Source organism: Falco rusticolus, chromosome 9, assembly GCF_015220075.1.
Source record: "Falco rusticolus isolate bFalRus1 chromosome 9, bFalRus1.pri, whole genome shotgun sequence".
Taxonomy (NCBI): Eukaryota; Metazoa; Chordata; class Aves; order Falconiformes; family Falconidae; genus Falco; species Falco rusticolus.
The window spans coordinates 9,880,767-9,902,420 of NC_051195.1; the positions used below are offsets into that span (position 1 = coordinate 9,880,767).

At 43.2% G+C, this 21,654-nt stretch overlaps 1 protein-coding gene across 7 annotated transcripts in view; it reads left to right on the forward strand.

The window, feature by feature from the left end:
• ZMIZ1 (zinc finger MIZ-type containing 1) overlaps positions 1–21,654 on the forward strand; it is a 357,468-nt gene that overhangs the window by 119,200 nt on the left and 216,614 nt on the right. For all 7 annotated transcript variants that reach the window (XM_037399104.1, XM_037399105.1, XM_037399103.1 and 4 more), the window contains exon 3: positions 5,687–5,769. The gene's annotated coding sequence lies outside the window, so the exon portion shown is untranslated. The remainder of the gene's footprint in view (positions 1–5,686; positions 5,770–21,654) is intronic.

The window sequence follows — 21,654 nt, forward strand, 5'->3', positions numbered from 1 at the left end:
ATATGTCGGGTATGACACAACCCAACCCAAATGTGTTCCGTTCCATCTCACAGTGAGGAAATTGCAACCTCATGGCTTCGTACATCTGAGAAAATTGTACACTCCGGTTATGTTCTTTTAGGTATTTTTTTTTTAAAAAAAAGTGAAATAAATTTCTTTGTTTATGCAGAGAACAAGGGTAATTTTTGCTCAGAATTGGGAAAACTAATCAAGGAAATGGTGACTGAATGAACAAAACTTTTGCTTTTACCCCAGTGCAAAATAGGGGAAAAAGACCCAAGCAAAAATTAAAATTCTTATTACTGCAATTCTTTCTTATTTTGCTCTACCCTGGTGGCTTTCTGCCTAACAGAGCAAGTCTGGAAAATCTCCCAGGAGGACTGGTTGCTGTATCACGTTGGTACTGCAACCACAGGTTTGACGGCATGTCTAAGCAACTGTAGCGTTCAGCGCGGTGAGCTTCACCATCGCAGCCCTCTGCCATCTGCCCTGCGAGATCCTACTCCTGTTTTGGGAAGAAATGCTGTAGCAGTGGAGTGTTGGCCAAGGGTTTGCCTGGCGCCGTGGGGGGCGCGGGGAGCCTCTGAGGGGGGATGCAGGCAGGGGGCTGATGCCAGGGCTGGCCAGGGCAGGGAGGAGGATGCATTCGGTGGTGCCAGGTGAGGAACGTGGCAGGGTTTCAGGGCAGTCTGGCCACTTTCTGTGGTTTTCTGCTGCTTGTTTGGAAAGGAGTGTTCATCATCTCGGTGCCATCAAATGAGCGTCTGTGTTTTACAGCGCATTTTGGTGTGATGTGTCTGTGTGCTTTTTTGGTTCTTGTTTTAATAAGGGTTATTGAGGACCAAGTCTAGGTGCAGGCAAAGCTGAAAGTTGGCCGGCCCTCTGCCCTGTTCCCTTCTGCTTCCCCCACCCCAGATCTTTTCTTCCCAACTTTACCTTCCTTACCCCATCTCTGCCCAGGAAAGGAGCACACCAACCTGCTTTGAGCTTAGTCTCTCTTTTTCCCCCTCCAAAACCCCCACCTGTTTTGCACTGCTTATTTCAGCAACATTTTATGCTTCTCTTCCATATAAAACTAGCAGATTACCTCTTTTTTCCGGCAGAGGACAGCATCCAGTGCTTGTCAAGCATACACTCAGTGTTGACTTTGAGTTACTTCAGAATTTCAGAAAAGCCCAGGTTTCTAAAAACTCCAGAGTTGATAGAGGGCTATGATGCCTTACAAGGACTGCATATAATATTGAAACACTCTGTAGAAGCTTGTAAAATTTCCCACATAGCAGCAGCATGCTTGTTGACCAGTAAGCTTATTTAGGAAGCACAGCACTTTGTGTTCTTCACTTATGACCCAGTTACAGCCCTGGATAAATGAGAAGTCAGGGTTGCCGGCACTCTGTGGTTTTACAGGAATTCTGTGTTTGAACATATTCTGCAGTTCAAGGAGAATAATGCTGGAACTTGGAAATAACTTGTGAAAGTAGAAAAATACCTTGAAGTGTACCTGCCTCGTGTATTTCTGAAAGAAGATTGTACAACATACTTAACTGTCTGTGTGGTGTTTCTGTTTTCCAAGAATTTCTGTGTGTATGTCTTCTGTTTGCTACCTCTTCATTTTTGTTTGGGTACATAGAGGCCAAGTGGTATTTTGTGTATGGAAACTGAAGATTTTGCTCATGGTTACCCTTTTAATTTTATTTATTTACAGTTAAAAGTCCAGCACAGGCTGAGTGCTGGGGCGTAGACAGTGCAGTCCCTCTTGTTTTCCTCAGGGGGTAAGGTTGAGGAAGAGACGTGGGCTCCAAGAAAATGTGTGATAGTCCAGAAAGATCTGTGATAAACCCCTTCCTAAGAACTGGCAGCCACCAGGTGGAACCAGGATGTGATGAGAAAGCAGGGAAAGTTGGTTGTGCTTGACCCAAGTCCATTGCTATGATACAGCTGAGACTTAGGAGGCCTAAAGATGAAATCTGTGTTGTTTTCCCGTTGGACTTCTTCCAGTTCCCCCCTTCAGTGTTTCTTATATGCTTTAAGACTTGCTGTGATGCACAGTTTACTCTGGGCGTTTCCCTTGCGTCTATTGACCTTTTCCATTGATTCATCTTGGCAGAATCACTCAGAACCAGAGTGCCATGTTGAAAGAAACATGTTCAGACAGTGTGGTATGTTACGCCTAAACTGCAGGGCTGGTGCTAGGGGCTGGGGGGGCATCGCATGGGCTGCCCTTCAAGAATGCCCTGAGGGACCGCGGTGGCCCCAGACTGGAGCGAGGGTGCCCCAAGGGAGTGCAGCCAGCCCAAGCCAGAGCGAGGACATCCTGGGGGGACTGGGAGTAGTGGAGTAGCAGTCCAGGCTGGGGCAGGGAAATCTGGTGAAGCAGCGAGGAGCAGTGGAAGGAGAAATGAGAGACGAGGAGCAGCAGACAGAAACGATTGCAGCCACAGCCTCCCCTGCTGCCTGTTGCCCCGCCAAAGGTGATGGGCTGGACTGAGTGTAAGGCATGGCAGAAACAAGGGAAGTTAGACTAGGAAAGGGCAGGGGGAGAAAAGATGTCTGAGCCTTGGAAAGGTGGGGGAAAAGAGTTTTTCTCAGTGTTTGCTGCACTGCTTAGTCTTCTTTTTTTCCCTCAGCTCCTGAAACAGTCATTAAAAGTGCATTAATTGGCAATAAATAAATTAAAATTAAGTAAAATTGCCGGAGTTGGTATGGTTTTGCCTATGACATACAGACAACAAATTTTGAGGATTCTTGTACTTCTTTTCTACTTCTTGAGTCTTTGGTGTTTACCTTAATCCACCTTTACAGTTTTGCTTTTGAACTTTGGAAGCCTAGAGAGGCATCCTTCAAAACAAACAAACAAACAAAAATCCGAAAGCTGAAATTTTTCTGTGATGATGAGACTTCAGCAAGCTGGCTTTAGGAAAAATTCCAAGTGGAGACACGATAAAATCACAGGAGTTGGCAGCCCTGCTGTGCTGCCTCTCCTTCCTCCTCTCAACTTCTGCAGCCTTCCCTGCTTGTGCTGGTCGTCTCCTCCACCGTATTGATTTTTACAGTGTAATCTACTCGGAGCAAGGGTTTTGTTTATTATGCACTTGTAATGCACCACATGTGCATTACTACAGGGGTAATGTAACACAAAGTGCCTGGTATTTCAAGCATCAAGCGGTTTGTAGCCAAAAAAGCATTTGGCCGAAAAGAACCGTGTTTTTGTGCTCCCTCTGCTGGATCCGGCTGAGCAAGATAGACTCACCGGCCCGAGCACCGCCGGTTCCATCTGCGCTCTTCCCCGATTCATACCTGGCAGCTGCCTTGTCGGGCACCGGTGGGTGTTTGGGAAGGGCTCGGCGCTTTCCAGTGGCTGCTCGTGTCGCGGGACATGAAGCAGGTATGAATGGGTAAAGGGTGGCGACTGCGCGGCATCGAGTTGTGCCGCAGCGAGGCCATGGTTTCACACCTGGAAAAGGGTGGCTGATGCCAAGTTTAAGATGTTTCCAGTTGTCTCCTCTTCCCCACCTATCTAATCTCATTTGCAGATGGAGCCCGCTACCCTCTCACTGTGCCAGTGAGACTGTTTTGGGGGATCTTCCTAGAAATAGGATGAGAGAATGCATCAGACTTCAATAAAAAGCCAATTTTATTTTTAGAAACTGATTCCAGTTCAGAGCAAAATCCTGTGAAGCGTGCTGGCGGAGCTGAAGCTGGTGTGAGGGCATGGGAACAGGCTGGGGCAGCAGCGGGGGAGATGCTACAGCCCCTGAGCAGGTTGCATGGTGAAACCAGGGAGCAGATGCTGGTGGGGGACAGTGCCAGTGTCCTTAGAATGAGCTTGGGCCTGATTTGTGAAAGGGGTGGGTGGTCTGTAATGTGAATTCACAGAAATGTTAATGGGATAGCCTTTCTAAGAGGTGCTTTATAAAACAAAGTAGGAATTGTGGTGCCAGTTTTACAGATGGGCAGAACTAAGGCACAGAGGAGGGGAGCGGAGCATTGGCTCTGTGTGTTGCAGCAGTGCAGTTTCAGCTGGTTTAAGCAGCCTCTGTTCCTACCCTCTGCCATCGCGGCTGATCACTCCTGCCCTGCGCCCGCTCCCTGTGTTGTGCTGGCACAGCTGTTTATGAGCCAACATGCTGAAGGAAAGCGGTTCCCCCGATCCAGCTAGCCGTGCAGCTGCGCAAATGCAGGGCTGGAAGCAAATGGCTGGGAGAGGGAAGCGAGAGGTAAAGTTTAAGCTGCCAAGTAAATGCTACAGCCCAGTTTGCCAAAGTCCCATCCCATCACACCTGGAATGGTACCCGGCTCCTGGGGCAGACAGAACAAAAGTTTATCCTTTGGAGGAACAGACTTAGAAGCTGGGTAAATAACTAATTCCAGCTTCATTAAAGGCCCAGTATGCATTAGCTCAGACAGTCATGTTAACACATACTAAATCTGAATCAATTAACATGTTTTTTCTGGCTTGTATAAGCAGAACAAAAGCACTGGGGAAAACTTCTGGATGAGAATAAGTACGTTCTGGGGGAAAACATTCACAGTTCAATGAGGCCTTAAAAACCAGTCCTTCACCCAGGGTGCCTGTCAATATGTAACTTCTCTAAAGTTGTCATTTGCTTTAAGAAAACCAGCAGAGCTCATGTCTGAAGCAGACTGTCCCTTGGTGGCACTGTACGTGGTGGGGTGGGGTGGCTGTTTCTAATGTAGGGTTTTCAGACATGTTTTTATTCTTTGTGAATTATTAGTAAGCAGAATAAATATGACTGCAGGACAAATACTGAATGCAACTAACAGGTTATTTGTAGTTATTTGAGGTTTTTCTTCTGCATTTTTTTTTTAAGTCACCTGTGACTTCTGCATCAGATGAGTTGTTATGGAAGTGTCTGTTCCCTGTACAGATGGTCCCTGGGGGGAGGAACCTGAGCTGGCTGTGAATCATGTGCCTTTTTTCTGTAATACTTGATTTTTCATGTTTGATGGAATGTTGTTTTGCATGAAAGTTATTTGGAAGTTAGTCAAAAGAGAATCATAATATAGTTGTCATGTTCCTTTCTTCATCATTTGCTGAATTTTCAAGCCTAGCATATAAAGCTGTAAGGACACCTTGTCTGCTGAAACAGCATGTAACAAAACATTCCCCTGTCTCCCTTTGCAGTCTTTATAATTAAAAAGCATTTCCTAGAAGTTGTGGTGCTCTGCCAACGTCATCCGTAAACTTGTTTTGTTTTGCTACAGACAGGATGGTGGTTTTGAGGTATTTTGGTGTATTTGCTTAAGCAGAGTTTGGGGGTTGGTTTATTTTTTTTAATGGCACTTAGCTCACAACAGTCAGGGAGTACCCTTTATAAAGAGAATAAAAGAGACTTCAGCGTGACCTTTAACTGGAAAAAAAATACCATTTGGCTCAGGAAATTTTGATAGAAACATCAACAGAATTCTTATTAACTTCTCCTCATCTCATTGTTACGGGCAAGAAATCCTGTAAGACTTAAAGTGCTGGAGTGAGTCTCAAAAGCTTGGGGTCTCAAAGAGCTGGGCTAGAACCCCCACCCAACCTCAGATCTGGTCCTCCAGGCTTGGTCCTGGGACTCCTAAATGCTCCTCATTCATTTCAGGTCCATTCAGTGAGCTTCTTCAAATGCTGCCGTGTTATGCGGGAGAATGGAAGTGTCATGTGTCTGTGTTTTTATTGCAGGAAAATGGATCTTGTTATGTGAGGGCATAGAGGAAACAGTCCCCAGCTACTGAGAGGAAGAAAGGCCGGTGGGAAATATTCAGGTAGGAGAGCTTTATGCACCATCAGGTGGTAAAAACACTTGTGGACCTTCAGTCTTTTTCCAGACACTGCATCATGTTTTATGCTTTAACGGTTGATCTGGTCACTATCAAAGTTTATTTGTTGTTTTAAGAAGCAGTCCTGTTTGGTCAATTGATTGCAACAACAAAACACTGCAAGCAAAGCCCTCAGCATAAACATTCCTCGGGCTATCCCTGGTACAATATTGATCCTGATACAGAATACAAACAAATTACTCTTTGCATGAGCCATTTGAGCTATAAAACAGAGCAATAATGTGTTCTACTAGCTGCCAGTAAATATGCATTTATAATAAATGAAATAAAAAGAAGGTGATTCTCCCCCTCTACTCCGCTCTTGTGAGATCCTTCCCCCTGCCCCCAGCACTGTGTCCAGCTCTGGGGCCCCCAACTTAAAAAGGACATGAAACTGTTGGAGCGAGCCCAGAGGAGGGACACCAAGATGACCCGGGGGCTGGAGCCCCTCTCCTGTGAAGGCAGGCTGAGAGAGCTGGGGCGGTTCAGCCCGGAGAAGAGAAGGCTCTGGAGAGACCCCAGAGCAGCCTTCCCGTACCTGGTGGGGGGCTACCAGAAAGCCGGAGAGGGACTTTTTACAAGGGCAGGTAGCGATTGGACAAGGGGGAATGGACAAGGGGGAACAGCTCTAAACTGGAAGAGGGTATGCTGAGATGAGAGATAAGGCAGAAATTGTTCCCCGTGAGGGCGGCGAGGCGCTGGCCCAGGCTGCCCAGAGCAGCTGGGGGTGCCCCATCCCTGGCAGTGCTCAAGGCCAGGCTGGACGGGGCTTTGGGCAACCTGGGCTGGTGGAGGGTGTCCCTGCCCATGGCAGGGGGATTGGAACTAAGTGGTCTTTAAGGTCCCTTCAACCCAAACTGTTCTATGAAATCCCTGAGTAGAAATGAACAGTGGTTTCAATGATTCATTCAACAGCTCTGGTTCAGCAGTTGTACAGAATTTAAAAAAAACAGTGGGCACTTGGGGGTTTCTGTTGCCCCCCAACCCCCCGCAATCTTTGCAGTCTTGCTCTGTTGCTGCTTTTGCTTTGTTTTGGGTTTTGTTTTTTTAATATATTTTAAGTATTTTATAAAGCAGTAGGTAATCTCATCTTGGCCTTATTTCCAGTGTAGTTTAGAGCTTCTCAAGAATTTGGTCTACATCTTAGTTTTCTTGTGGACCAGCTGCCTTTCCTTACACTGTTATGTGGGTCATCTACACTTCAACTCCTTGTCATATCCCTCTGGCATTTCCTTATATTGGGGAATACTGTTACAGACACTCATGTATTTGTAGTTGCTTTGAATGGAGCTGAAATTAGTGGGGGGAGTCAGTCAGTACCCTTGTGCCCATCACCACCGAGGGTGCATGGATGACAGCTGAACCCATTTCCAAAAGGAAAAAAGGTAATGATCATCAGAACATAGACTTTTATTTTTTTTTAATCTGCTTTACCATGCTCGTATAATCCTCCTCCCCCTCATCCGTATTTTCAGTGCTGCACTTTGATGAGCTACAGACAGTTGACCTGAAGGCATTTCTTGATGAACATTTCTGTCTGCTCTCAGCCTTGAAAAACTCAACCTTTTCAAGAACTGTATGGGAGAAAAATGTGTAAGACTAATATTTATAGGCTGAAAGAGAGGAAAGAGGAGAGACTAAAGTGTAAAACTTGCTTCCAGCAGAAATGCCATCCCTCTTTTACCTCTGATAATTAGAAGCATTTCTGACATGGCTATAAAAGCAAGTTAGTGGTGTGTGCCTGCCATTTACTGTGCTTTTGTACTGCAGGACTGTTTTCCTTGTTGTATGGTGATGCTTTCTTCTGTTTTGTTTTAAGGCAAAACACAGATTTCAACTGATACTCAAATATTACATTATGATTCATCCATACTCCTACATTTTAAACAATTACTTCCAAGTACTTATACATGATTGTTTGTAAAAATGGGAGGTTGTTTTTCAAGTTCACATTTTGAGTACTTTTTCATAATGTTTAGCAAAGCTGATGTGCATAAATCCTTTCATTAATAGTTCTAACTGAAGTCCTACTGTGAAACTAGAAGGAGAGGTTTTACCTCTCATAATTTTTGCCGGGAGAAGATCTTGGCTATATTAGGAAATATAACTAGTACTGGTTGTAACTCTAATAGGGGATATAGAGGACACTGCAAATAGTTTTTAGTGATGCCTTAAAGCGTATACTGTATTTTATGCCCTCTGAGTATAGGTCTAAGACTTTGCTCTTTAATTGTAAAGATAACATGTGCAGGCATATAGAAATGCAGCAAATAATTAAAACAAACAACAACAAAAAAAAAACCAAAACAAAAAACGTAAACACCACACCAAACCCACCCTGTTCCAAAATTGTGTTCCTGAAAATTTCCAGGAAAATTCCTTAGACTTGGATCCTGGTTTAGAAAAATAAAATAAAAATCACTTTTCTGTTCTGTGGAGAAACCTGGGAATGAAGTTCCTTACTGTGCCTTCAGGTCACGTGGCCTCGCTGCTGTAGAGCTGGAATGTTTGCCATGGTATTTCCGGAGGCTTCATAAACACACAGAAAGAACAGAGGGGTTAGGAGGATTTTTTTTTTTTTTTCTTTTTGGGGGGGGTGGGGGTTAATGACTATATTCTCCCCACCCCCCTGCCTTTTTTTTTTTCTTGCCTTTTTTTTTTTTGGGGGGGGGGGGGGCGGCGCTGGGGAGGGTTGCCTGTCTGAATTCATGATATTTTAGTTGTGGGTTGTTTGGTTTTTTTAGGAGTTCAGAAGAGTTCTTACCTGATCAATCCCATGAATTTTCAGAGTTCATCTGTTTTTGAAGTAAAAAAAAATTAAAGATATTTGGCATTTTTTTAATTGCTGAACTTGTCTAGAATTATTTCTTACTTAACATAATACCTGGCAACCTACATGCTGAGCCTAACTCTGCTGTTTAGATGCTCTTAATGTTTTACTTTTGGCATGTGTCACTGTGAGTGGCATTCTGTAATCTGGCTTGATAGCCATCATCTTGCAAGCTAGAGTAATGCAAACACAGATGAGCACTCAAGCAAGGTTACAGTGAAGAGCCATCTCCCAAGTCCTGCTGCGGCAGTGTAGAATCCTCAAGTCAAATCAGAAAAGCATGGAATTAGTTCCGGCTCCTGGGATATGAGGGTTAAGATTATGCAAACCTCTTCTTTCTAACTGTAGGAGTAGCACATGCTCCTTTTGAGACTTTGCAAACACCAGCTCAGATGGAGATTGTGAGGATCTCTGTGTTAGTGTGTAATGTTGTGGATATGTTATGTCTTGGTGGCAAGGTGGGCTGAAGGAGACATTGCAAGGCCCTCCTACACCCCTGCTCTGGTAGAGATGCATCTTCTCCTTTCCCCTTCCAGCAGAGCTAAGCTGCCTGTTGAACAAGGGCAGAGAACTGATCTGTTTTAAAAATAACCTGGCAAAAATGAGGAGGGAGGGGGGAGGATGAATGGTCTATTTTTAGCTTAGCCAACTCCATTTGCTACATACACAGTACCAGGAAGCTGTCCTCCTGCTACCAGGAGGGGTGGGAAGAGGGCAGTGCAAGGGGAGCTGGTAAAAAGCGGCCAGAGGTAGGAACTGCTTGTTACAGCTTTGCTGCTGCAAAAAATCACCCCAGCACTGTGGCTGTGTATTCCGTGAGGCTCCTCAGGGCGTGGCTGGTGAAAGGTTTGTAACTATATAAAGATGGCTTGTTGCTGAGTCAAGTTGTTAATTACATCAGAAATTACAAAAAGGCAGCATAGTTTGTCTTCGAGCTTTCCTTTAAAGTACACACGGCTGATTTATTCCACACCCCACACCCCCCCAGCCTAATTCAGGCCCTGACTTGGCATGCCAAGGAGGAGCCTTGGTAGATCTGGAATTGAGCAAGGGTTTGGGTTCTGCACATTGACGGGGCTTCTTCGCTCCTTCCCTATCTCCCCTACCAAACTTTTTGAAGCCTATCTTTAAGTGTGACTAATTATTTAGTTATATTCTCCTGTTGTGGAACTGTAGTATCATTTACTTTAAGAAAGTAAGACATGTTTTCTTTCAATAAAATATGTAGTGTCTGACTGCCACAGGTGCCACATTGTCTGACTCATTGTGTGGGTACCCCCGCACACCTGTGTGGACACAGAAACACAAAGTTGGACAACAGAAGAAGGGAAAGAAGGAAGAGGAGCAATATCATGAGTTGAATGGCTGGGAAGGCCTTAGGGTAGGAAGAATAAGGCAAAGACACAACAAGGAGAAAGGCTGGAGGTTTAAGGAAGGGAAATTGTCCCTCCCCAAACCAGCTTTGTTGACAGAAATAGATGATGTGAGAAAATAGGAACTAAAGATGATGGGAGGAACTAGTTGAGGTAGTTGTAGTGATAATTTTGGAAGTGCTCCCATGCTGTAGGGGTAGGCAGATGGGATACAGCAGTTGCTGTCTAGGCCACTGATGTTTGAGCCCGTTCTTCTGTTTGCATTCCTGTAGTTTCAATTCTGTAAAGCTGAGTTGAGACATGCTTTGAGTCTGAAGGTAGCCAGCTGAACTGGTGATGTTCCCACTGTTTTCTGGGCGCTCTGCCCCTTGTCATGTCAGTATTGGGGCAGGGACTGGGGAGTGGAGAGTCCTTTCCCCCCCCCTGCTTACCTTGGTGGTTATCAGTATAAAACTCTTGGATCCTGTGACATAAAAAGCATACTGTGATAATTGGTCAAAGTCTTCCAGGTTGATCTAGTCTAGAATGGTGGTACCTAAAGCAGTTGACTGAGAGGGAATGGTATGGAGCCAAGAAGTAGTCCTGAAGCTATTGGACTGCTATATGTGAGGAAAAACATAGTTCCGACGATCAACTTAAATACATCTGTGATCTTCTGTAAAAGTAAGCCATGATTCAAAGGCACACTGTGTTGAGCATTGTCTGCTTTTTATATGGGTTGGGTTTTTTTTTTTGCACCCAAGTGAACATGTACAAATGTGGAGAAAGACCTGAAAAATCTTGTACAGTGTAACTGAGTAAGATGTTGGTAACTTCTTAAGTGAGTTGTCTTCAGTACTGTGCTTTTCAGCAAAATGCAGTAGTGCCTTAAGTTTTGGGTGAAAAAGGGACCCAAATCCACCCCTGTAGATAGCGGAAATAGTGCACAAGAGCTTCCTTTTTTCTGGAGATGTTCCAGTGTTTTATCTAGTTCCATAGTATGTCTGGCTGGTTTGTAGCTTCTGTGCCTTCATGAGAATGTGCAAGGATGTTTTATAATTTTGCAATGATAATATGTGTATCTGAATAATGCTTTTCATGGTATTTGGCTTATCCCCTTGCTATCTAAGACTTCCCAAGCCTTTACAAGGAAACTTTGTTTAGGTAGGCCAACAGGAATCATGGTTGAAACCTGTTCTCAAAAGCTTCGTGTTCTTAATTGCCTTTGACAGTGGTTGGGAAAGATGTCACTTTAGCATAGTGAAAAGCAACCGAAAAAACTTATATTTTTAATGAAGGATTCTCTATCTGGATGAATTGATACTGGCAGGACAGTATTGGTTAAAAATAGAAGAACCTTCTGCAGACACATGGCAGTTTATCCTGGTTTTATTTTGTCTAAAAAAAAGCAATGTGCATATACAGAGTATAGAAGGCCTTTTAGTCTGAGGTACTTCCTTTGGCAGACGGCTTCTGATTTTTTTATTTTATTTATTTTTTTAAAAAGTATTGCTTTGAAGGGAGACCAAATAGAATCAGTATTCAAGTATTCTGTTTATCATGTGACTGCATGGGAGATAGCTGTATCCTGTATTAAACCTATTTTATGGTGATACGGACAAGATTCTCACGCCCTGGTAAAGGATGCTAGTTTGCATTCCTTTGTGCAAAGAAGTCTTTCCAAAAGAAATAATACGCTGATTGGATATTTATTTTTGTTCAATACAAAAGTATTTCTAGCTAACTAGCAAATATTCTACTTCTCTATGCTTCCCTTTTCCCCTAAATCTTGTTTATCTCCTCAGTGTTTTCTTCCAACTATTAAAAATGTGGGTTTTTAGGGTATTTTAGATCAGCTGCATTACAAGCCAAGAACTTGTAACTTTTTACCAAAAGCGTATGTAAGGAAAGGGACTAACCAGGTAATTTGGCTTCTATAGCTTACGCATATGTATATTGTATATCTTAGACATGTATCTGTAACATACCTATACATTAGGTATGTTAGATATGTGCATGTAAGTTGAGATCTTGTTTCAGAACAGTCTGTTAACAGTTGATGATTATATATCATGTATGTATTTTTAAATGACTGACATTTTAAATAAGGTTAAATTAACCTGCAATAATAATTCTGTTGCGGGTTTTATAATATGTTTCATATTGAACAGTATTTAACTAAATTCCTCTATTTAATCTTATTGAAGTTAGGAAATTCAAGGTACAGTTGTTTTTTCACACATTTTATTAGGTCTTGATATTTCTGATAGCATGACTTTCTTTTTCAGGCCTTCAAGTGGGAAAAGAGAAAGAGAAATCTATTTCCTTCTCAAGACAAAAGAACAATGCAAGTGTAATCTCAGCTCTCCATTTTTCTTTTGTCTATGGCTAAGTCCATCTCTTAACCTGGTATGATTAATCCGGTTTGATTTGTTCATGTTTTTAGAAGTTTATGAAAGGACAGGGAAAAGGGAGGAAAAAATTTCCTTTGAAGCACCTATCAGTGATTCAAATGCTGCCTTGAATCATCAAGATATGTGTGACTGAGATCTGTGTTACCAGAGTGCGGGAAATACTGAGTGAAATGACAGCAGGTGTATAGCCTGAAATGATGAGCAGGGCCAAGTGTTTCAACTAGTTGTACTCTGTTGAGGATGTATAGCCTGCACCAGAAAGCAAAGTAAGGCTTTTCAAGGAAAAGATTTTGAGCTAACAAATCATGGAAAACCTCCATATACACAATGTAATCTAAAAATCTCACAAGTGAAAATAACCCTAATTAAGCTGCAGCATATGAATGTGCAGAGGAGCGTGCCTGCAACCCTGCATGAGGTACCTTCTCACACTTGCTTATACCTGTCTCGTACAACAGAAAGTTCAAACAACTGAAAACTAAAAATACTGCTTTACAGATAGAGTGGGAGGATGAAGAAAACTGGTATGAACATCACTTTTCAAAGATATTAAGTGCTTGTCACAGCAACAGTCTGGTGGCAGAGAACTCAACAAAATAATTAGTGTTGAATAAGAAGGTGTTTCCTTTTGTCGCCTTTGAACGGGGCACTTTAACTTAATGGAATTTCTTTTTGCTCATGTGTGGACATGGGTGGACAGAAGCTCACTAACTTCTGTAGGACAGTTCCTGTTTAATATGATTTAGCAATTTTTTTTTTATTACTATCCTTTAAAATGTAGACTTTTCCAGTCTCTTCAGGTGCTCTTCTTACAATGTGCTTTCTCCACACACACCCCGCCCCGCCAGTGATTTTCATTAATACCTTTTTATTTTTGTCTCTCTTTTCTCTGAATCCAGAAGTTTCTCTTACAAACTGTTGCCAACCACCAGATGATCACTGCCTCTTTAGTAGAAACCATGGCATCAAAGGAACTCTGTTTTCTTGGGTCTCAGTTTGATAACAGATTTCCTTCTCTGAGCACATTCCTCTTCTGAACTGTTCAAGCGTCCGCCAAATGGAGCGGATTCTTCATGAGCTGGTGGGACAGACACCTGCCTGTGCAAAGAATCAGTTTAACATCTGCTATATGGTACTGTGGGGTTTTTTGGTCATTACTGCTCTGGACCTGATAAAGCTGAGAAGCTAGAGGCAGAGTGCTCTTTGTCAGTTCGTAGAGTCGTGCAGTACTTTGCCCTGCCCTTCCCTTGCACCTTTGGCGTTTCTGGTGCCCATCTCCTCCTTGGTGCCTAATACCTGCCTGGTGCCTTTTCTCTTATCCTACCTCTGAAGTTCTCACTTGGAGACTCCTGTTGCCTCCGTCTGCTTGCAGCCCTCCAGTCCTGTTGGTTTGCAGTCAAGAGCATTTTGGGAGTTCGTGTAGAGGGAAGCGAATAGTCCTTACAGTCGAGGGGTATACCCTGGGAGAACATGTACCTCCACCGTATCTTGTGGGCAGACAAGGGCTTGATCTGCTCATCTTCAGCTGGCCACGTTCTGTGTGGAGCCAAACCAGAAGCCCCATATCCATCGTTAGCGTTGTGTTGAGCTCGAGCTAATAAACTCGGTCTCTTGGCAGGATGTGTTAGATCAGGCTTACTGCTGTGCTAATTGTGCTTACACAGCTTCCAGTTTGGAGCTGGCTCATTTACAGCTGGCTTGGATGGTGGCCAGGAAGGCTCGCCTCTGCCTGCAGTATGCCATGTAGACATACACACATCCAGCACTTGAACATGTCTGTCAATAGTAGGAAATTATATTCGGAGGGAGGGGAAAATCTTTGGCCTGCCTGCAGTCGTAAACAAGGGCAATATTAATGAATGAGGAAGTAGGTAACAGTTTTAATAAAGAGAAGGATTGATTATTCCAAATATAGACTGACTACCACAAGGTGTTTTCAGCCCCTATATTTGTCCCCATCTTGTTCTTCATATACGAATGTTTTTGGTTTGGTTTTGGTTTTTTTTAAACAATATTTCTTGGGAATATTTCCCAGATTTAAGAAACTTTATTGTAGAAGTGAGCAGCGTGGTATTTTAACTGGGAGATAGAAACCAATCCAAACACAAGGTTAAAAATGGGCAAAATTTCAGAGGGGAGAAATTTGCCTTTATGATTAGCCCATCATCTGTTTTACCTTACTTTATACGTAGGCAAATTAGTTTGTATGTTGGTTTTAATAAGCATCAAGGATCTGCCTGTCTTTGTGTTGAAGTGCTATAGCTACCTAAAGGTACAAAATACTCACTAGGAACAGGAATTCTGTAGGAAGAAGAAAAACCAGAGCTGTAAAAAAGCTGCAGTTTGTTTATTTAGGTTTGGAAAACTAGAGCTCAGAATGACTTGGAAGCCACATCCTCAGCTGGCATGGCTTGGTTTCATCAGTTACCAACAGCTGTGTTATTTACTTCAGCCAGAATTTGTCCCTCAAATGTTAAGAAATCTCCTCTCTGTGGAGGAAGGTGGTGGTGGATGGAGATGTATGAGCATGTATGTATATATAGAGAGAGAAAACTGGACTAGTCTCTCCTTTTATTGTGAAATAATAAAATGATTCATCAGCCACATCAGTATGAGCTCCCTTAATATGTGAGCCCATTTTTCTCAAGTTATTTTCTTGGTCACAAACATCCATGCATCGCTGCATTAATTTGCTTGTCGGTTTCGAGGCCACTTCTCTGTTTGAGCAAGCTTCAAAGAGACAGTACCAACCTTTTAGTTCTAAAATCGCTGTTATTAAAACAACCAGGGGAATGTATCTCTGCAAAGGCAGAGTCGAATAATGATTTAGCTCCCAGAATTAATTTGAAATTTCAGCAGCACTAAGTAATATTTTAGTGGCAGTATAATCCTGTATGTTACATATTAAGTCTGCAGACTGCACTGCCAGTGGAAGAACCCTGCAGTATTTAAATGACACTGTAACACCATGGTATTATATTCAGGTCATTAGGGGACATTTTACAGGATTGAAGTTATTTGGCAGAATGTCACGGGTGAATCGTATAATCTCTCTTTCTTTGCCTCTCCAAATATGTAGATTAGGGGTTTAAAAAAAACCACACCGCAATTACACCTTACTCGCCAGTGTTCCTTCTCTGTCTCAGCCCCCTCTATCACCTGTGCCCCGCTTCCACTGTCGACAGATGCCGAGAGCATAACAGCAGGAAAGGGGAGCAACAGCCGCTGGGCTCAAATGGCTGATGATGCAGGTGGAGAAAACAGTGTACTGAGGGTTGGGGTTGTTTTCTTTATGAATTGGAGCAACTGATATTATCTATCAATTAATAAATGAACCCAAGTATTTAGCTTTTGTGGCAGGTGCCAGCAGGTGCCCAGAATGTTGGAAAATGCTGAGCCGCGAGATGAATGTTTTCCAGAGCAGATCCCTAATGCTGTGACCTTCTGAGGAGACAGGGGCACTCTTGCAATTGAGTATACCAAGGGAGATGGACACCCCTCTTCCCTTTGTGCCTTAGAAATTAATTCTAAATTCATGTGTGTGGCCCATCGTAACGATTTTGATACTTTTTTTCACATGTACTCATCATTCAGACAGCACTGGTTGAATTTAGAGAGAGACTAGGCTGTGGAGAGCATGTGTTCTCAGCAGCTTATTGCTGCCTCTAGCAGAACTTACTGCCATTCAGATCTGGTAGCTAGATGGTTCCTGTGATTATTCTGTACACCATTAGAGACAAACTGAGCTGGGTTAGTTTAAACGTGTAAATAGTAGCTTTGGATCATTCTTTCTGCAAGAAACAGATAATCGTCACAGAAGTAGTGTAGCTGGCTGATCGGCTGTAATTTTCAGCACGTCTTCCCTTTGCTGAGTTTTAACTACATCTTTTGGGGTGATGCAAACACTCGGAAAAAATAAAAGCAATAATAATTAAAAAAATATTAACAAAAGTGTCACTTAAAGCAAGTGAAGCTGAAGTGCTGTCCCAGTGGGGAGAATGGCAATGGTGACGTGCTGGCTGCTTGGGTTGATAAACTTTTCAACCAGGTGTGCGGCCATCGTGTGAGCAGGTCACATGGCTTTGCCTTTTCTGCGCTCAAAGCGGTTGAGGGTGGAACCTCAACAACAGTCTGTTTTCCTCTAGCCTAGAATACGGGCCAAGTTCCCATACAGCAATTCCTGTTTTCTTCTTGCTGTGCTCCATGTGATGGCAAATTCTTAGAGAAGTCTCAAGGGCAAGAGGTGTGTTTGGCTGCTGCATACCAGTGCTCAAATGGAGTGCTGAGGGTACTGGAAATTATTTTTACAGGTCTACTTTCAACAAATAGCCTTAACTTCTTATTAGGGAGTGGTGCAAGACTCGTATTTGTAGAGAAGCATTGGCTATGCGAATGGGAGAACTGCCTTACTTGGCAGACCTGCTGCCGTAGGAGGTTGTGGAGGCAGATGGGCAGGTTAAACATGGCTGCGGGCAGCAGGCCCACGAACAGACTCCGAAGGGAGCATTTGTTCCCACTAACATCCGCCCATGGGTGCTGGGGAATAATGGCAATAAACTACAGATAATGGCTGGGCTTGCGTACCCTGCTGACATAGTATCTTCAGCTGTCGTCCTTGCAGACAGGATACTGAGCTAGATGGATGACTGGATTAACCCAGTGTGGCATGTCTTCTGTTCCTATTGCATTCAGGTGTATAACAATACTTCAAGTACAGCATGAATAACATTTTAAGTTGCATCGAGAGTAGTGACAGGGTGTTCTTCAGTCTTCTACTATCTTTACATGGGAAAAGACTAAACTTCTATGTTAATATTTTTGTGAGTTTTATATAGTCTGTTTTCACAGAGGATAAAGTTTCAGTTTAGATTTTGAGGGCTGCACTCTCTTGATCTTGATTTTGCTTTGGTTGTCACTACCTTTTGTTTTGAAATGTGCAGCAGGTAGCTAGTTCTGCCCTACCATTTCTGTTGGGGTGTATTTTCAAGTTAGAGGCAGTGGGCATTCCTGAAAAATGTCCATAGATGAAGAATTCTCCAGAGTGGATCTTTACGGATCTGTGCAGTTAGCAATTACTCCTGTGAGCTGTCGTTTTAAAGTAAAAATAGAAAATGTAAAATATTGATTACATATGCAAGTACAAGAAATGTACATCTGTATACTAGCTCTCCAGAAGCCTGTAGATAAAAATAGATTTAAATCACATTTTTCCTTCTAATGTGGCACAACAAGTAATAGATTTGCTCTTGAGGAAGTATGTATGAACCTTATCAAGCTAGGAGCTTGTGGAGAGAGCTTTATTCCTGCTATATCGTTAAACAAAGTAGCATTGGAAATCTTCTGTGACTCCTTTTCCTAAGTAACGGACTTGTGTTTGTTATGGTGGCCCAGCAGTGAGCAATACCATGAAGTTCAGGATGAGAGAGATCTTTGTTGTTTATCAAATGCATACTGTATACCAGGTGTTTATTGTAGTCTGTAATACATACTAGAAACAAACAGTGGCCTGGCACTGAACTTTACTGTGCCACTTGTACTGCCTTTTCAATGTGTATGCTGAGCTGCAACACTTCTTTTGCACTAAGGTTTAGATAATACAGCATCTGCCTTTCTCAACTGAAATAACGGTGCTGCTCTCACTGGTAGTACACAGCTAAAGACAATTTTCTTCCCAGCTCATTGAAGGCAAACAGCTGGAGCACAAGCTTCGCTGTCCTTGGCCATTGTGTCCACTGTGACTTTTTGGATGTGATCAGTTTGAACCATTGCCAGCTACGGTTTTGCTCCAGAAACTTGTCAAACCACCTTGTGCCTCTAGCTTCTTCTAAGGACTGGTCAGGGAGATATGAAGACTGTAGGACAATCCACATTATCTTACAAGATGATTTCTATATAATAAGCTCTGAATAATTACACAATAAAGTAATCATCCAGCAAATTATTATGTTCCTCAGTAGGGAACCTCAATAATAGGTCTGGCATAAATAGAACTTTTCTCTTAATAGCCATTGTCAAAGGTCTGTAAGTATTAGCAGTGTTTATCTGAAGTTGAACTGATAGCGAGTTCACTTTCCAGCTCTTTATAGGATGAAAATTCTTTGCTCGGAATGAACCTTGATGATGAATTGAAGGCGTTTTCGAAACGGGGTCTACTGTGGAGTTTCATTTCAGTGTTTATTCCCTCCCTCTGCAGTGTGGTGCAGGATTGTAGATATTAGTCTAAAATTATGCCTTATTACAGATTCTGAGTAACCAGTAACAACTCTGGTTCTTAACCTGATGACATTATGGGTTTATACGTGAAACCAGGGAGTCTACCACATTTGCTCATTTTGTTGCATAAAGGTAGCTGGATTTCTGCGAACAGTTTAGTGGATTGGATTCAGTTTAATATTGGTCGAGAATGTACCTGTGACAACATCCAGCATTTTTGGGAAGGTTTTTCCTTTGTCTTCTGTAGCTAGTAAATCTATTTCTTCAGATATAAATACAGGCAAAACCAGTTTACTACTTTTAATACAAATGCAAGCTCCCAGAATTACAGTATTTATGGATGTAATGTTCTCTGATGGAGATGCTGTACTTTGCAGTATGTCTGCTTTCTTACTTTTGCAAGCTTGCAGTTGATTTTTTTTTTTTTTTTTGGGGGGGGGCAACGTGCGTGCACACATACATGCACAAAGTGCATTATCAGCCTGAAGCTTCAGGCTAAATTTGTGATCCCAGGTGTCACATTTCTAATGCCCTCAGCGTGAAATGTGAAATAATTGCTCAAGTGTAGTAACTGTACGTATGTTTATGAAACATGAAGTACAGTCACAGGCTGTGATTTCAAGTGTCTTATGAAAATGTGCATGTGGTAAGGCCACGTTGTCTTCAAAACAAACTACTTATGTTCTTGAATTTTAGACTTCTCGGTCTTTAGAAGTGGAGAGAAGGACAGAATACCTTAAGTACTTCCCTATGTGTTTATATGTAGTAGGTGTAAAACCACTTATACCAAGCTAACTTACTGCAAAAGAGAAACATCTGCTGAATTAATTTTCATGAAGTAGATGATTCTCTGAAATTTCTGTGTTGTGCAGTGGTGGTCTCCCAGCCAAGAGGGGAAGAAACACACCAGTACAGCAATCTGTTAAATAAATAAAACAAGTTAATTGTGGGTAAATAAACATGAGTGATAAAGAGATAATAGAGGGAGAGCAAAAAGTGCTGGTGTACAAAGAACAGTGGATGGTGCCTACTTCTCCATCATGGTCCCAATCCCCTAGAAGTATCAAAGGCTTCATTGTTACTGGAGTGACTGAAAGAAGGTTGAGTTCAAAAATAGCTTTGTGTCAAAAAGGAGGGAGGAGAGGGTGATAGTGTAGTTGCTGAGATGAGTAACTTCAGATAATATTTGAGTGTCTGAGGTGTCACTGAGAGAACTGCTGCTTAGGAAGATGCCTGCCTTAGCTTATATTTTCAGTGTAGAGGCACACAAAATCAATAGATGAAATAGGCTGCTCTGGGTGTGGGTTGTCATTATACCCTATTTACAGGTCTCTGTTGATCCTCTTTTTCCATATGTGTTGATGCCGGGACTTCTGAGGCCACGTACCTCAGTTGTCTTGTAGCAGTAAGCCAAGCCATTCTATAAATCCTTCCTCATGAATTACGGACAAAAAAACTTGTGCTGTTCCTTAACTGGTTAAGAATTCTAGGAGGATAGTGAAGGCTTTTGTGTAATTTAACCCTTGTACTTGTCCTCAACTGTGTCCTCTCTAACAAAGCTGTAAATTGGCGTAAATGCTGAATGTGGGCTCTAATCCTTACCACAGCTGTATCATCTTGAAGTCATGACTGAGTTTTTTTTGCAGTGCATGGATACAAGAAATGTCAACTCAAACTGTACAAAAAAATGAAATCAAAACAAGTTTTTCTAATAGAAAAAAAGTTGTTCAGACTAAAACTTTTGGTGTGGAAATATGGCTGTATCAGTATTACTGCAAATATTTACCCTGTTTCTCTGAACCTTACTGGTTTCCTTGCCCTAGGAATAAAAGCTGAGTAAGAACCAGGATAACTTGTAAGAAATGCATATCCTAGAGGTAAATGTCAGTGTGACAGCTCTTGGGACTAGATGTTATGTACGGATTTTTTTTTTTTCTTATAGAACATGACCAGCTAGGAAACATCTGTTTCCAGCTGTGATTTACTATTATACTGTTCAACTCTGATCTGCAAAGCCCCTGGTGGGAGTAAAAAAGTAATCTGATTTCTGTGCCATTATTTTTGGCTACCTTAGCTCTGCCTGCTAGAAAGAGTACTAGTGCAGTGACACCAAGTCTAGTTGGAGACCAGTCACTAGCAGTGTACCCCAGGGCTCCATACTGGCTCTAATACTGTCCAGCACCTCCATTAGCGAGCTGGATGATGGAGCAGAGTGTACCCTCAGCGAGTCTGCAGATGACACAAAACTGGGACGAGTGGCTGATAACACCAGAGCGTGGTGCTGCCACCCCCAAGGGCCTGGCCAGGCTGGAGAAACGGGCTGGCAGGAGCCTCATGAAGTCCAAGAAGGGCAAGTGCAACGTCCTGCACCGGGGCAGCAACAGCCCCAGGCACCAGCGCGTGCCAGGGGCCAGCCGGCTGGAAAGCAGCCCGGGGGACCTGGGGGTCCTGGCGGCCGCCAAGCTGAACGTGAGCCCACAACGTGCCCCAGCTGCAAAGGTAGTAACGGTCCCCGGGCTGCGTCGGGCAGAGCGCTGGCAGCGGGGCGCGGGAGGCCATCCTTCCCCGCTGCTCAGCGCCGGTGAGGCCGCCTGGAGCGCCGTGCCCAGCGCGGGGCCCGCAGCACAGGAGGCACACAGAGCTCCTGGAGAGAGTGCGAGGAAGGGCCGTGAAGGTGACTGAGGCTGGAGCACCTCGCGTGCGGGGAGAGGCCGAGAGAGCTGGAGCTGTTCAGCCTGGAGAAGGGAAGGCTCAGGAGGCTCTCACAGATGTACATAAATATCTGAAGGGAGGGTGCAAAGAAGATGGAGCCGGGTGCCTTCAGTAAAGCTCGGTGACAGGACAAGAGGCAATAGGCACAAACCTCAACCATTCTGTAATTCTGGCCACGTAGAAACAAGGTAGGATCTAATATGCGGAGGGGGCAGGGTTTATTTAATCTTTTTTTTAAAAAAAAACTTTTTAAGAGGTTGGGTCCCTGATAATATTAGCAGCAGATACCCGTGGTTAGATTTTGAGTAAG